General features: G+C 39.2%; 1 protein-coding gene across 1 annotated transcript in view; it reads right to left on the reverse strand.

Annotated features, from left to right (window-relative positions):
* LOC117331263 (integrin beta-3-like) overlaps nt 1–15,275 on the reverse strand; it is a 109,938-nt gene extending 94,663 nt beyond the window's left edge. The window contains exon 1 of the mRNA XM_033889861.1: nt 15,198–15,275. The gene's annotated coding sequence lies outside the window, so the exon portion shown is untranslated. The remainder of the gene's footprint in view (nt 1–15,197) is intronic.
* Nucleotides 15,276–16,625: the final 1,350 nt, after the last annotated feature.

The raw sequence follows: 16,625 nt of genomic DNA on the forward strand, positions 1-16,625 counted from the left end.
ACGTCCATGATTTGAAATATTATATCAAACGCTTCTATCCTATTTACAAAATCGAGTCTGATGGAAACTTTTAACACCAAATACAGTACCGATCCCACATTGAAAGACAGGTGTGTAGGTGTGGGTTGTAAAGTTGTCTTAGGGAGAGACATTAAAACCAAGAAACATAAAACATCTCCAGCACAAATGGTTGCTTGATGCTTTTAAAGCAGATAGCAATAACTTTACTGATGATCAAGATATTGGCAATTGTGCGAAGTGTTTCAAGAATTATCAGAAACGAAAGTTGAAACCTAAAGATCAAAATGCTGGTGGTGGTGTTGACAATGATACGTAGTGGAACCTCCCGTTATTATCCATAAAGGATCCATTTCATGGCCAGTCTTCCCATGCCAAATGCACACTATGTATGAAGTGTTTTAATCAAAACTCGACCAGTTTGCCCATATAAAAAAACAATTAATCTTTCATCACAAACTGTGGTGGCTTTGACCTAACGTGTTTGTTCACATCATCTCATAGGAAATATCTCAATCCTACAGGTTAAAAGTTCACATGAAAGATAAATGCCTATATACTCTTCTCCTGTCTGGGTGATTGTGTGGTGAACCACGGTATTGTTACCGTTCCGGACTGTCCTTCTTCCACTTTGTTTATACGTCACCGTTCCGGACTGTCCTTCCACTTTGTTTATACGTCACCGTTCCGGACTATCCTTCTTCCACTTTGTTTATACGTCACCGTTCCGGACTGTCCTTCTTCCGCTTTGTTTATACGTCACCGTTCCGGACTGTCCTTCTTCCACTTTGTTTATACGTCACCGTTCCGGACTGTCCTTCTTCCACTTTGTTTATACGTCACCGTTCCGGACTGTCCTTCTTCCACTTTGTTTATACGTCACCGTTCCGGACTATCCTTCTTCCACTTTGTTTATACGTCACCGTTCCGGACTGTCCTTCTTCCACTTTGTTTATACGTCACCGTTCCGGACTGTCCTTCTTCCACTTTGTTTATACGTCACCGTTCCGGACTGTCCTTCTTCCACTTTGTTTATACGTCACCGTTCCGGACTGTCCTTCTTCCACTTTATTTATACGTCACCGTTCCGGACTGTCTTCCACTTTGTTTATACGTCACCGTTCCGGACTGTCCTTCTTCCACTTTGTTTATACGTCACCGTTCCGGACTATCCTTCTTCCACTTTGTTTATACGTCACCGTTCCGGACTGTCCTTCTTCCACTTTGTTTATACCTCACCGTTCCGGACTGTCCTTCTTCCACTTTGTTTATACGTCACCGTTCCGGACTGTCCTTCTTCCACTTTGTTTATACGTCACCGTTCCGGACTGTCCTTCCACTTTGTTTATACGTCACCGTTCCGGACTGTCCTTCCACTTTGTTTATACGTCACCGTTCCGGACTGTCCTTCTTCCACTTTGTTTATACGTCACCGTTCCGGACTGTCCTTTTTCCACTTTGTTTATACGTCACCGTTCCGGACTATCCTTCTTCCACTTTGTTTATACGTCACCGTTCCGGACTGTCCTTCTTCCACTTTGTTTATACGTCACCGTTCCGGACTATCCTTCTTCCACTTTGTTTATACGTCACCGTTCCGGACTGTCCTTCTTCCACTTTGTTTATACCTCACCGTTCCGGACTGTCCTTCTTCCACTTTGTTTATACGTCACCGTTCCGGACTGTCCTTCTTCCACTTTGTTTATACGTCACCGTTCCGGACTGTCCTTCCACTTTGTTTATACGTCACCGTTCCGGACTGTCCTTCCACTTTGTTTATACGTCACCGTTCCGGACTGTCCTTCTTCCACTTTGTTTATACGTCACCGTTCCGGACTGTCCTTTTTCCACTTTGTTTATACGTCACCGTTCCGGACTGTCCGTCTTCCACTTTGTTTATACGTCACCGTTCCGGACTATCCTTCTTCCACTTTGTTTATACGTCACCGTTCCGGACTGTCCTTCTTCCACTTTGTTTATACGTCACCGTTCCGGACTGTCCGTCTTCCACTTTGTTTATACGTCACTGTTCCAGACTGTCCTTCTTCCACTTTGTTTATACGTCACCGTTCCGGACTGTCCTTCTTCCACTTTGTTTATACGTCACCGTTCCGGACTGTCCTTCCACTTTGTTTATACGTCACCGTTCCGGACTGTCCTCCTTCCACTTTATTTATACGTCACCGTTCCGGACTGTCCTCCTTCCACTTTGTTTATACGTCACCGTTCCGGACTGTCCTTCTTCCACTTTGTTTATACGTCACCGTTCCGGACTGTCCTTCCACTTTGTTTATACGTCACCGTTCCGGACTGTCCTTCTTCCACTTTGTTTATACGTCACCGTTCCGGACTGTCCTTCCACTTTGTTTATACGTCACCGTTCCGGACTGTCCTTCCACTTTGTTTATACGTCACCGTTCCGGACTGTCCTTCCACTTTGTTTATACGTCACCGTTCCGGACTGTCCTTCTTCCACTTTGTGTATACGTCACCGTTCCGGACTGTCCTCCTTCCACTTTGTTTATACGTCACCGTTCAGGACTGTCCTTCCACTTTGTTTATACGTCACCGTTCCGGACTGTCCTTCCACTTTGTTTATACGTCACCGTTCCGGACTGTCCTTCCACTTTGTTTATACGTCACCGTTCCGGACTGTCCTTCCACTTTGTTTATACGTCACCGTTCCGGACTGTCCTTCTTCCACTTTGTTTATACGTCACCGTTCCGGACTGTCCTTCTTCCACTTTGTTTATACGTCACCGTTCCGGACAGTCCTTCTTCCACTTTGTTTATACGTCACCGTTCCGGACTGTCCTTCTTCCACTTTGTTTATACGTCACCGTTCCGGACTGTCCTTCTTCCACTTTGTTTATACGTCACCGTTCCGGACTGTCCTTCTTCCACTTTGTTTATACGTCACCGTTCCGGACTGTCCTTCTTCCACTTTGTTTATACGTCACTGTTCCGGACTGTCCTTCTTCCACTTTGTTTATACGTCACCGTTCCGGACTGTCCTTCTTCCATTTTGTTTTTTATACGTCACCGTTCCGGACTGTCCTTCCACTTTGTTTATACGTCACCGTTCCGGACTGTCCTTCCACTTTGTCTATACGTCACCGTTCCGGACTATCCTTCTTCCACTTTGTCTATACGTCACCGTTCCGGACTATCCTTCTTCCACTTGATTTATACGTCACCGTTCCGGACTGTCCTTCTTCCACTTTGTCTATACGTCACCGTTCCGGACTGTCCTTCTTCCACTTTATTTATACGTCACCGTTCCGGACTATCCTTCTTCCACTTTGTTTATACGTCACCGTTCCGGACTATCCTTCTTCCACTTTGTTTATACGTCACCGTTCTGGACTGTCCTTCTTCCACTTTATTTATACGTCACCGTTCCGGACTGTCCTTCTTCCACTTTGTTTATACGTCACCGTTCCGGACTGTCCTTCCACTTTGTTTATACTTCACCGTTCCGGACTGTCCTTCCACTTTGTTTATACGTCACCGTTCCGGACTGTCCTTCCACTTTGTTTATACGTCACCGTTCCGGACTGTCCTCCTTCCACTTTATTTATACGTCACCGTTCCGGACTATCCTTCTTCCACTTTATTTATACGTCACCGTTCCGGACTGTCCTTCCACTTTATTTATACGTCACCGTTCCGGACTGTCCTTCTTCCACTTTGTTTATACGTCACCGTTCCGGACTGTCCTTCTTCCACTTTGTTTATACGTCACCGTTCCGGACTATCCTTCTTCCACTTTGTTTATACGTCACGGCGTCATATAGACGTTTGTAAGTTTTATATACAAGTACATACCAGTTTAAGAAGCATTATAACGACCCTTATTTTATAAATAGGGGGCGGTGGTTTCCACATTAGCGAAAGTATAGATGGCGACCTCCGAAGCTTACTGGTGTTCACTTCTTCCTAAAGAGCAGACACGATTAGGCGGAGTAACCATTATAGCGGTCGATTACCAGTACCGAGGGTCAAATATTCTGGACTGTTCGACAGACACCAATAAAACAACATAAAACATAAAACAAGTTAGAATCACTGATGACAAGAACTCAAGTTTCTCGAAATTCTTTCATGTTGTTCTTCCTGTATTTGGGTCACGCAGGCCGAGTGGTCAAGGTGTCCCGACACTTTATCACTAGCTCTCCACCTCTGGATCCCGAGTTCAAAACCCACGTGGGGCAGTTGCCTGATACTAACCATAGGCCGGTAGGTTTCCTTCATATACTCCGGCTTTCCTCCACCTCTAAACCCTGTCATTCCTGGTTGTTAACAGGACGTTAAAACAAATAAACAAAACTTCTACTGACACTGGCGTTCGCATTCCTAACAACGCGGATACACCTCTATTGTAAAACTGTAGAACTAAGAATGAAGATGGACATATCGTGGAAATAGTGTTCAACTTGTTTGACATGTCAGTTTCCAGTATATCGGAAACGTTTCATTCCATAGTAAAACATTAGACATAACTTTTGTTCCGCCGTTCCTTGCACAAGAACATCTTACAAGAGAAAGAATTATGGAGCACAACACAGTGTTCTACAAAGCACAATTTGACAAGCGGACGACTGTCATACTTGACGGTACATATATATTGTTTGTATTTCTAAGAGTTCTTATCACAAGCTCCATAGAATCTCCTACTGAATTTGTGGAACTATTTAAAGTTCAAGAGCATAGTCCTGTATGATGGTTACATTCTGGATACAGAAGTTGCGAAAATGATAAAAGCCGTCATGGATAGTCTCGCATTGCTGGAAAATGATGACAATGTCATTGTTGATCGAGGGTTTATGGATGTTTCGTCAGATTTGGAATCGCGAGGTTTGACAACAAAGATGCCGTCTTATCTCAAACCTGGGCAGACCCAATATGACGACATAGAAGCTTAACTTGATACATACAATGACTGTTATCAATACCTTGTCTCCAACATTTTTAGTGATTGTCATCGCGGCACTAGTTAGAATAGTAACAACCTATATCAATATCATCCCAGGTAGAGAGGTAAAGGATAGGACACTGGCTGACAGAATAAAAGCGCGCATTAGTACTTACAACACCTTAACTCAGCGTCAAATAGATCTTACCAGAAAGGCCAAGTCACTATTTGTCAATATCGATGCGACTGAGGATAACTGTGACTTTCCAAAGTTAGACAAGGAATACCTTCGGACAATATCCTGTGACACATAACAATTATCCCTGACAGCTAGCTACATTAGTGATATGTTGATTGCGATAATACAAGTTATAATTACCGAATAACTTGGGTTATTTAATCGAACATCATTTGTTTATTCCTTTTTTAACAGTATAATTAAGTTTCCTAAACGAAGTGGGGGGACTAATTGATTTGATGGTAATTTGAGTTACCTCCCTGTACCAGTCACTAACACCGCTGACCTTTTGTTTTGCACCGGAAGTGACCTTTCGGTTTTATATCGTCGCGGTGAAAAGAAATATCATAAGTTAGAATAATTTTCTGTGCTGGTTTTCTCTTTGTTCCAGACTGATTGGATCGTTGCTGAGCACGTAGGTGGTCATTTATGGTGATTAAGACGCACCTTTTGGAGACTTTACCTATCTACTTGTGGGGTTCCATCAGGATGGACAAAATGTTAAGCGCTCAATCAATTTCTGGACATTTAATTTGGTCTGTATACATTTGTGTCTGCTTCGCGTTATTTTAAAATTGTTACCTGTGTGGACTTTTGGATTTGTTACCAGCTTAGCAGCACTTGCGGTCCTTTGCAGTGAATAATTATATATTATAAAATTGGCATAATATGGGATGGTCATTGGATACTCCTTGTTCACCAAATGTCTTAATTTTCAGTCAACTTACATTGTCATTATATTTGTTTCTTGTACTGGTATTTATGCATGTTGGGCCGTTATTGACGACTTTGATTTATGTACTGTATGGGCCGTTATTGACGCCCTTTCTTGTGTAGGCTGTTATTGACGCCTCTTGAATTGTGGGCCGTTATTGACGCCTCTTGACTTGTGGGGCGTTATTGACGCCCTTTCTTGTGTGGGCCTTTATTGATGCCTCTTGAATTGTGGGCCGTAATTGACGCCCTTTTAAATTGGACAAAAAATTAAACACCGTGGCCATTACTATCAGTATTGTGTTTGTTGTTTTGTTTAATAACGAGATTTGAACATATCGGCACTCACGGAATATTGTTCGATGTCAGATCCACTCGAGTTATTAGAGCAATGTAAAGTACAAAAGCACAAGGTTTAAACCTAGCATGACAGTTCCGGCATGAATAATCCCACAAAGGATTAATATTGCTAGTGTCCGTCTTGACAAAGAACCATGGGGGGTATGTGGCCACGAAGCCAGTATTTTATACTAATAGGGATACCACATGCATATGGAAACCAGTAAACCTTTGTATCTAAAAGTAAAAGTCGAAAGGTTAAAGACATGGCCCATCAGATTCTAGGACGAGGAAGCCATATTGGATTCCAGATAAGGTGGTTTAGTGTGATAATCTACATCTATCATGTAACGTTCTTGTCGGAAAATTGATTCAGCAGTTGTAAGAACATTTAATATTTGTGGATATATTCGGGGACATGACGGCAATGTTTCAAGTTGAAAAATAATTTTATTGAGTTATTAGTGTAGGTGACACTAAATGTACAATATTTAGATGCAAAACATATTTTCCCTATGCTCATTTTTCTTTTAAAAAGTACATATCAATATTAGCAGTCAATTTTAATTACCTTTCACAAAAGTTCTACTTACTATTTTGGATATTATATTTTATATTGTTTAAATGATATCAAATTCGGTTGTTACCGGAAGTATTCGTGTGCATAGCGCACCTGGATGGACATCGGGGTGGATGTCACGTGGTGTAGGGATATATAAGGCACGCACGTGGATAGTGCGCTCTTTCGAGTTCGCTGCTCACTACATAACTACGTACATTGATTTATTGTTACGTAGATATTTTCTTCTTTAAATATATTCCTTCATCTTTGCTTCGGAAAATAAAGTAATGATAGCCGTGGGTGGTATGCCGGTTAGCAGGGTTATAGGTTTGTATTTCTTCTGTATACGTTGGTGTTGACGTTGTTGTTTTATGTAAGAGGGTGTTGACGTTGTTGTTTTATGTAAGAGGGTGTTGACGTTGTTGTTTTATGTAAGAGGGTGTTGGCGTTGTTGTTTTATGTAAGAGGGTGTTGACGTTGTTGTTTTATGTAAGAGGGTGTTGGCGTTGTTGTTTTATGTAAGAGGGTGTTGGCGTTGTTGTTTTATGTAAGAGGGTGTTGGCGTTGTTGTTTTATGTAAGAGGGTGTTGACGTTGTTGTTTTATGTAAGAAGGTGTTGACGTTGTTGTTTTATGTAAGAGGGTGTTGGCGTTGTTGTTTTATGTAAGAGGGTGTTGGCGTTGTTGTTTTATGTAAGAGGGTGTTGACGTTGTTGTTTTACGTGAATAAATGAGCATCGAGCTGTTATCCCATTAATGTGTTTGTTATTCATTTGAATTTAATTATTTTTTGTTCGGATGAATGTAATGAGGGAGAACATAAAGATGTTTTTAACAAATACTTACAAATGGAACGCAATAGGAAGTTGTATTTTTGGCCTTAAGAAAATTTCGCTTCATGAAGAAAGAGATTATTCTTACTCAAAATCAATCTCATGATTGTCCCTTGTTCCTAATGTATTCAAAAATGAAGTGTTTGCTTTGCATATATGATATATAATATGTCTTAGACGGCCTGTTCATGTTTTTTTTTCTCAAAAGAAATGCTAAAATGATATTGAAGCATTTTCCCCAATAACCATTTTGTTTTTAATTTTGGTCACAAAAAAGGACGCCATATTCTTGCGTATTGACAGGCTTGGACTCAAATGCCTTTTTGTAAACGTAGATCTACAGAGGCTACAAATAGCACATAGAAGCTATCATATGTGCTTCTAAGGCTATTTTGAATCCCCTTCCTATTTCTTAATCCGAAATCTTTCATGAGAAAACAAGTGGTTGTCTACAATTACAACAATGTATTTTTTTAAGAGTTACGTTAAGAGGTTGTTTTTTTCGCTTTAATTTCCCAATGGACACTGTTTCTATCTCCGACGTCACAGCAAGTGGATTGCGGCGGATATGTGCCTCGAGATAGGTAAAAAGCTTGTATAGCTGCAAATATATCGACGAAATTTTACTGATCCACAAATCTAATTACCTGTCGGAGACTGTTAGGCTACATCTATGTTATCAATCAAATAATCAATTTGAGAATTTTAACAAAGCAAAACGTTCGATGTTTCTGTTTTGAATATTGGCCTCTATTTTTATTTGAGTGTCCGTTAATGTGCAAGTCTCCAGTCAAATGGGTCATTATCTGGGTCGTACATGCTCTAAAGCATCGCTCTGTAATCGTGTGATTCAGTTTAACTGATAGTTTTTACCAAACAAGTTATCGTCACTCATATTTGGGGATATATACAGACACTGTTACCAGATTCGTACACATACTATTCATAGATACAGTTGATTTTTCTTTCCTTTTATTCTCAAAAACTGAACGTGTGATGCAATAGAGATTACTGTCTAAGATCAGGCTGGTATATCATATCTGAAGTTTGGCGTTAGTCTTTCTAGACAGGCCAACTTTCCTATGTGGCCATCATATCGACAATAGTAGACATTTTGACATCGTATATATATACAGCCGAAATGGCGCCACCATCCCCCAGATCCAATTCAGCTGTGGCGGCGTGTCTGACGCTGAACTTAATCACATTTCATGTAAATTTTGGTAGTCAAAATCACATGATTTATGTTTCAAAACCTTCTTGCAAAATCAACTGCAGTAATCAGCCTATTGGTACGTTGTTAAATTTGACTCTTCAGGGAGATTGCCAAACAAGACGGTAATCATCCTACTCGATGAAGTTGAATAGAGTTTGAATAGCCTATATTTTGATGTAGTATTATATTCTGAAAGTGAGATGTCTCTGGCGTTTCAGTCCTCACATTTCCTCACAGCGGACAGGCCAACAGTCACGCTACACAGCAATTACTTGCCTTTTTAGAACGAGGTACAATCTAATCGTAACATTTCCTCACTCTCCTAGAAAAACGTATGCATGATAATGCTCGGGAAATCCCTTACGTTGAAATTTTGATCGAATTTCTTTGATCATTATGACAAGAAATATACTATGTTTTGTTTTCGTTACACTTTCTTACATTCCAACAAACACCTGGATACTTTGAATAAAAACTATGAAAATATGTTCCATTGTCTCCAGTTTTAACCATAATCTTAATAGTTTTTCTAAAGTCTTAGCCTTTTCTTCCTCGATTTGTCTCCAGTTTTAGCCTTCATCTTCATAGTTTTGTTTCCAATATTACATGCAATCTTCATAGTTTTTGGGGGGTTTTTTCCAACCTCGGCCTTCACCTTCATGGTTTTGTTTCAAATTTTGGACTTAATCGTCGTAGTTTCGTCTAAAACATTTCCCTTAATCTCCATAGTTTTGTCTCCATTCTAAGCCTTAATCGTCATAGTTTTGTCTCAAACCTTTGTCGAAATTGTCATAGTTTTGTCTCCATTCTAAGCCCTAATCGTCGTAGTTTTGTCTCAACTCTTTTACCGTAATTTTCATAGTTTTTGTTTCCAGTCTTTGACATAATAGTCGTCGTAGTTTTGTCTTAAACCTTTGCCGTAATTTTCATTGTTTTGTCTCCAGTCTTTGACTTGCTCCTCGAAGTTTTGTCTCAAGCCTTTGCCTTAATTTGCGGAGTTTTGTCACTGGTTTAACCTTCAATTTCCGTAGTTTTATCTCAAATCTTAGCCTTAATCTTTGTAGCTTAGTCTTAGGACTTGGCCTTAATCTGTATAGTTTTGTCTCTAATTTTAGCATCTTCTTAAATGTGTCTCTATTCTTAGACTTAATCTTTTTACAAAGAATCGTTTTGTCTAAAGTCTCTGTCGTAATCATCATAGTTTTCACTCCATTCTTAGCCGTAATCTCCATAGTATAATTCCAACCAGCTTTTTGCCAAACTTAACCTTAATCTTCATAGTTTTTTCTCAAGTCTTAGCCGTAATCTTTGTCTACTTTCTTAGCCAATATCTTGATAATTTTGTCTCAAATCTCTGCCTTAATCTTCATAGTTTTGTCCAAATGTTTAGCCTTAATATTCATAGTTTTGTTTCAATTCTTAAACATAATCTTTATAATTTTGTTTCCATTCTTAGCCTTAATCTTCGTTGTTTTGTTCCATAATTAGCTTTAATCTTCATTGTTTTGTCTCGGGTCTTCGCCTTGATGTTTGTATTTTTTTCTCCGTTTTGAACCTTAAATTACATAATTTTGTCTCAGGACTTAGCCTTAATCTTAATTGTTTTGTCTCCATTCTTAACCTTAATCTTCATTGTTTTATAATTAATTTTCCATTGTTTGTACGCAGAATGCGCCTTTCTGATTGATTGAGATTTTTTTTTCATACCACTATGAAAAATAATCCGAGAATGGCGCGAAAAATGTGACGTCACAATACGACAGTTAACGTTGCGTATTGATTTGAGAAAAATAATCCCATAAAAAACCAGTAAAATTGTACATTAAACATGTTTTAACATGTTAGAAAATTATTTTCAAAAATTAATTATAAGCGTTGATGTCAATTATTTTTTAGTTTCTTAGGGTTATGATAAAAAACTATGTTTGCAAGCTTCTGTAAGAATCCGCTACGCGGATTCATACAGTTTGCAAACAAAATTGTTTTCATACCCCGATGAAACTAAAACAAATTAATATCAATGCTTAAGTCCTATGATTAGCCTTAATCTTCATAGTTTAGTCACCATACTTAGCCTTGATTTTCATAGTTTTGAAAATCAAGGCTTAGCCGGCGGGGACTATGACTATGAAAATTAAGGCTAAACTTGGAACAAATCTAGGAAGATTAAAACTTACACTTGAGATAAACTATGATGATTAAGGCTGAAACTCGGGACACAACTATGAAACATGCGGCTAAGGTTGCAGACTAAACTATGAAGATTATAGTAAGACTGGAAACAAAACTATAAAGATGACGGCTAGATTGGAGAAAAACTATGATGATTAAGGCTGACTGGAGACAATGGAACATATTTTCATTGTTTTTATCCAAAGTATCGAGCTGTTTGTTGGAATGTAAGAAAGTGTAATGAAAACGAAACATATGATATTTCTGGGAGAATGATAAGATGTAACGATTCTATGTCACTTCATTCTAAAATGGCAAGTTATTGCTGAGCAGCATGGCTGTTGGCCTGTCCGTTGTGAGGGTAATGAGAGTACTGAAACGCCAGAGACATCTCACGTTCGGAATATAATACTACATCAAAATATAGGCTGTCAAAACTCTACTCGACTTCATCGAGTATGATGGTTACCGTTTTGTTTGGCAATCTCCCTGACGAGTCAAAACTAACAACGTACCAATCGACTGATTACTGCAGTTGATTTTGCAAGCAGGGTTTATACGTGACCGTCTCCATTACTTACATGAAATAACACCACATAGCTAGGGTGTAACACCCAGTGACAAGAGTACCACGTGACCGTCTCCATTACTTACATGAAATAACACCACATAGCTAGGGTGTAACACCTGACCGTCTCCATAACTGACACATATACAACCAAATAACTAGGGTACCACGTGACCGTCTCCATTACTTACATGAAATAACACCACATAGTTAGGGTGTAACACCTGACCGTCTCCATAACTGACACATATACAACCAATTAACTAGGGTACCACGTGACCGTCTCCATTACTTACATGTAAAATGATTCTGTAACTAGAATAACACGTGACCGTCTCCATTACTTACATGATATACGACCCAGTGATTAGAGTAACACGTGACCGTCTCCATTACTTACATGATATACATGTACGACCAAGTGACAAGAGTAACACGTGACGGTCTCCATTACTTACATGATATACGACCCAGTGACAAGAGTAACACGTGACGGTCTCCATTATTTAAATGATAAACAACCCAGTGACTAGAGTAACACGTGACCGTCTCCATTACTTACATGATATACATGTACGACCAAGTGACAAGAGTAACACGTGACCGTCTCGATTACTTACATTATATACGACCAAGTGACAAGAGTAACACGTGACCGTCTCCATTACTTACATGATATACGACCCAGTGACAAGAGTAACACGTGACGGTCTCCATTACTTACATTATATACGACCCAGTGACAAGAGTAACACGTGACCGTCTCTATTACTTACATATAAAATGACTCTGTAACTAGAATAACACGTGACCGTCTCAATTACTTACATTAAACACCACCACACAACTAGGGTGTAACACGTGACCATCTCCATTACTTACATGATATACGACCCAGTGACAAGAGTAACACGTGACCGTCTCCATTACTTACATGATATACGACCCAGTGACTAGAGTAACACGTGACCGTCTCCATTACTTACATGATATACGACCCAGTGACAAGAGTAACACGTGACCGTCTCCATTACTTACATGATATACGACCCAGTGACTAAAGTAACACGTGACCATCTCCATTACTTACATGATATACGACCCAGTGACAAGAGTAACACGTGACCGTCTCCATTACTTACATGATATACGACCCAGTGACAATAGCAACACGTGACCGTCTCCATTACTTACATGGTATACGACCCAGTGACAAGAGTAACACGTGACCTTCTCCATTACTTACATGATATACGACCCAGTGACAAGAGTAACACGTGACCGTCTCAATTACTTACATGATATACGACCCAGTGATAAGAGTACCACGTGACCGTCTCCATTACTTACATGATATACGACCCAGTGACTAGAGTAACACGTGACCGTCTCCATTACTTACATGATATACGACCCAGTGACAAGAGTAACACGTGACCGTCTCCATTACTTACATGATATACGACCCAGTGACTAGAGTAACACGTGACGGTCTCCATTACTTGCATGATATACGACCAAGTGACAAGAGTAACACGTGACCATCTCCATTACTTACATGATATACGACCCAGTGACTAGAGTAACACGTGACCATCTCCATTACTTACATGATATACGACCCAGTGACTAGAGTAACACGTGACCGTCTCCATTACTTACATGATATACGACCAAGTGACAAGAGTAACACGTGACCGTCTCCATTACTTACATGCTTTACGACCCAGTGACAAGAGCAACACGTGACCGTCTAAATTACTTACATGATATACGACCCAGTGACAAGAGTACCACGTGACCGTCTCCATTACTTACATGATATACGACCCAGTGATTAGAGTAACACGTGACCGTCTCCATTACTTGTGACTAGAGTAACACGTGACCGTCTCCATTGCTTACATAATATGACCCAGAGACAAGGGGATCAAATGATTGTCTTTTTCTTGCCTACACGATTAACAATTCAATGCCTAGAGTATTTTTCCGTCCGTCCGTCCGTCCGTCCGGCCGGCCGTCCGTCCGTATGATTAATTTTAGTAATTTGATTATACCATAGTTCATTGCATTCATTTTGATTTCGTGTCAATGCTTTAAACTACTGGACAATGTCGAATATCTGAACAGATTATAGAGAGCACTATCTCTGTCACCTAATGAAGCTCTGGCGATAAATAATGGTTTGATATATTATTTGTATTACTACTCAGCCCTGAAATTTCTCCAATCAAAACGAGACACCAATTCCGTCAACTTCGAGTGTAATGAGTACAATGATAAAAACTGTTTGTTGTTATTGTTTCATTCACTAAGACACGCGGCCACAGATAAAATTGGTATGCAGGAGATACTCAAATTGATATTAGCACTTTTCTTTTCTTTTTTAATCTTGAATAAATGTTAAAACGGGTATCAATATCGGAAGAAATCCTGAAAAAAAAATGAAAAAAAATGACCTGGCAGATGACATCGTGCCTTGTTATTTGTAATCGGTGACTCGAACATCAACCTCTATGAAAGCCTACTGGCAGTGTGAAGAATTTAACATTACGTCATAATATGAACGTGGAGTCTTACCAAGGAAGATAACATTAATATAATATGTGTGTGCTCAAAGATAAAGTTGGGTTTGTTATCATCATAGTTAAAACATACCTTCATCTCAAACGTGCAACTTTTAAAAATCCAATATGTATTTTCAAGAGAAATTCTTTGAAGATGAGTCACGGTTTAAAAAGACCCCTAGGCCCTGGATTTTATATAAATAGCTTTACCTCTCTTGAGATGATCCAAATTTGAAGATTTTGGAAATTGCGTACTTAAACCTCATGAATATTCATTTAAGCAGTTGTTCACAAAGGAGGATAAAAGAGATGATTTTATTTTGCCGATGCCAAGTTTTAATGTATATACGATAGTACGTGCATATTTAACGACGTCTCGAGACAATAGCTGATTACATTATTGAGACATCTAAACACAGCTATTGGAATGCCAAATCTTTTATCAAAATAATTCGAGAATTATATGACAAGATGAAGCCATTTTATGAATACATAAATCTCTTAGACGTTGGTGTTTTAAATGTTAGTAACCGGTACAGAGCGCTAACTCATTCCCTTTTGTCTAGATGTCAAAATTTGAAAACCACTATATTACTTTATAAATATTGAATGGTATGTGGGGGTACCGTGCAATCTTAATAGCATGACCTGCCACGGAAGTTTGGCGGTAGTGTGTGTACAATGTACCTTCCAAACAGAGATAAGAGAACAGGTGATACTAACAGGCCTGTAATTTCTTATCCACAGACATGGTCCGAGTATAACAAACAGATCTCTGTCAGAATAAAAAAAACGTTATTGCACAAATGCTAATGATACACGCTTGCATATTTAAAAAAAAAAAAATCTCCGCGCAGACGTAGTCGGATTTCCCCTAATTATTTGTGAAATCCAGTTGAAAGGAAAAGCACACAAATATCATTCATACAATGGCATACATCAGAAAATGAACAGATAAGAAATGATACCAATCATTTCAGTTGGTTTAAGTTACTATTTGATCAACACAATAATTAAGATATCAACTAAAAACGATAATAATCAAGTGTTACTTACCTAGTTTGAATCCTAAATCCTCTTCATTATACCAAAGGACTGGAAATTCTATTTATAAACACTCATTTACCAGAGCACGCATACATATATATATTCTTTTTTACATAAATGCTTGTATATAAACAAGCACAGTTCAACAGTTTGGCGGCAAAAGTATGACTTCTTTCTTGCCTGTGTTATAGGTGTCAGAGCCAGACTGCTGATGCTGAGCTCTCTGCTACAGCAGCTGAATTAAGACGTTATGGTGTAGCCAAACGTATTTGAGAATTTGAGCCAACACAAGGCAAATGATCTTCAGCGGAGAAAAGTTTAGATGAAGGGAAGCTGATAAAATACTGAATTAACACAATGTTGGTCTTTACAGCTACGAGAAAAGCGAGCATATCATGTTTACAATTATATAAATAAAGATTTGAATATATCTGTGTCCCCTGGAGTTTACTACATGTAACTTTAGCAGTGAGTGTGTATATTATATAAGTTTTACACAGAAGCTTTTCGTCCTGGGGGGATATATTCTCCATTGAACTTGATAAGAACGTAGTTTTTTTTCCGGAACAACTTAGGAAAGATAGTTATCTGTCAGAATTCAAAAGGAACGTCTTGGACTGCGAAGCTTGCAACCTCAAGGAATTTGTTTTAGATCGGTTTTCAACAAGTGTTATCATCAGATAAAACAGGTATATTTACCCAAAGGTAGTTCATTATCACTTGGTTACGAGGAAATATTATGTGTTATCGGGTTATCATTTTGAATTTCCCGTGAAGCTCTCCATCTCCATTTGAACCAGTTTCCGACGGATTATTATGATGAAGTTATTTTACTAGTTAACTCGTCATCAATGATAACAATGATCAACGATAAAAAAAATTGTTACCAAGGAGATACTGGTACAAGTCTTAGGAATGGTATATACCAAGGAGGTACCGGTACGAGTCTTAGGAATGGTATATACCAAGGAGGTACTGGTACGAGTCTTAGGAATGGTATATACCAAGGAGGTACTGGTACGAGTCTTAGGAATGGTATATACCAAGGAGGTACCGGTACGAGTCTTAGGAATGGTATATACCAAGGAGGTACCGGTACGAGTCTTAGGAATGGTATATACCAAGGAGGTACCGGTACGAGTCTTAGGAATGGTATATACGTAGGTACTGGTACGAGTCTTAGGAATGGTATATACCGGTACGAGTCTTAGGAATGGTATATACCAAGGAGGTACCGGTACGAGTCTTAGGAATGGTATATACCGGTACGAGTCTTAGGAATGGTATATACCGGTACGAGTCTTAGGAATGGTATATACTGGTACGAGTCTTAGGAATGGTATATACTGGTACGAGTCTTAGGAATGGTATATACCGGTACGAGTCTTAGGAATGGTATATACCGGTACGAGTCTTAGGAATGGTATATACCGGTTA

The sequence above is a fragment of the Pecten maximus genome, chromosome 7, assembly GCF_902652985.1.
Source record: "Pecten maximus chromosome 7, xPecMax1.1, whole genome shotgun sequence".
Taxonomy (NCBI): Eukaryota; Metazoa; Mollusca; class Bivalvia; order Pectinida; family Pectinidae; genus Pecten; species Pecten maximus.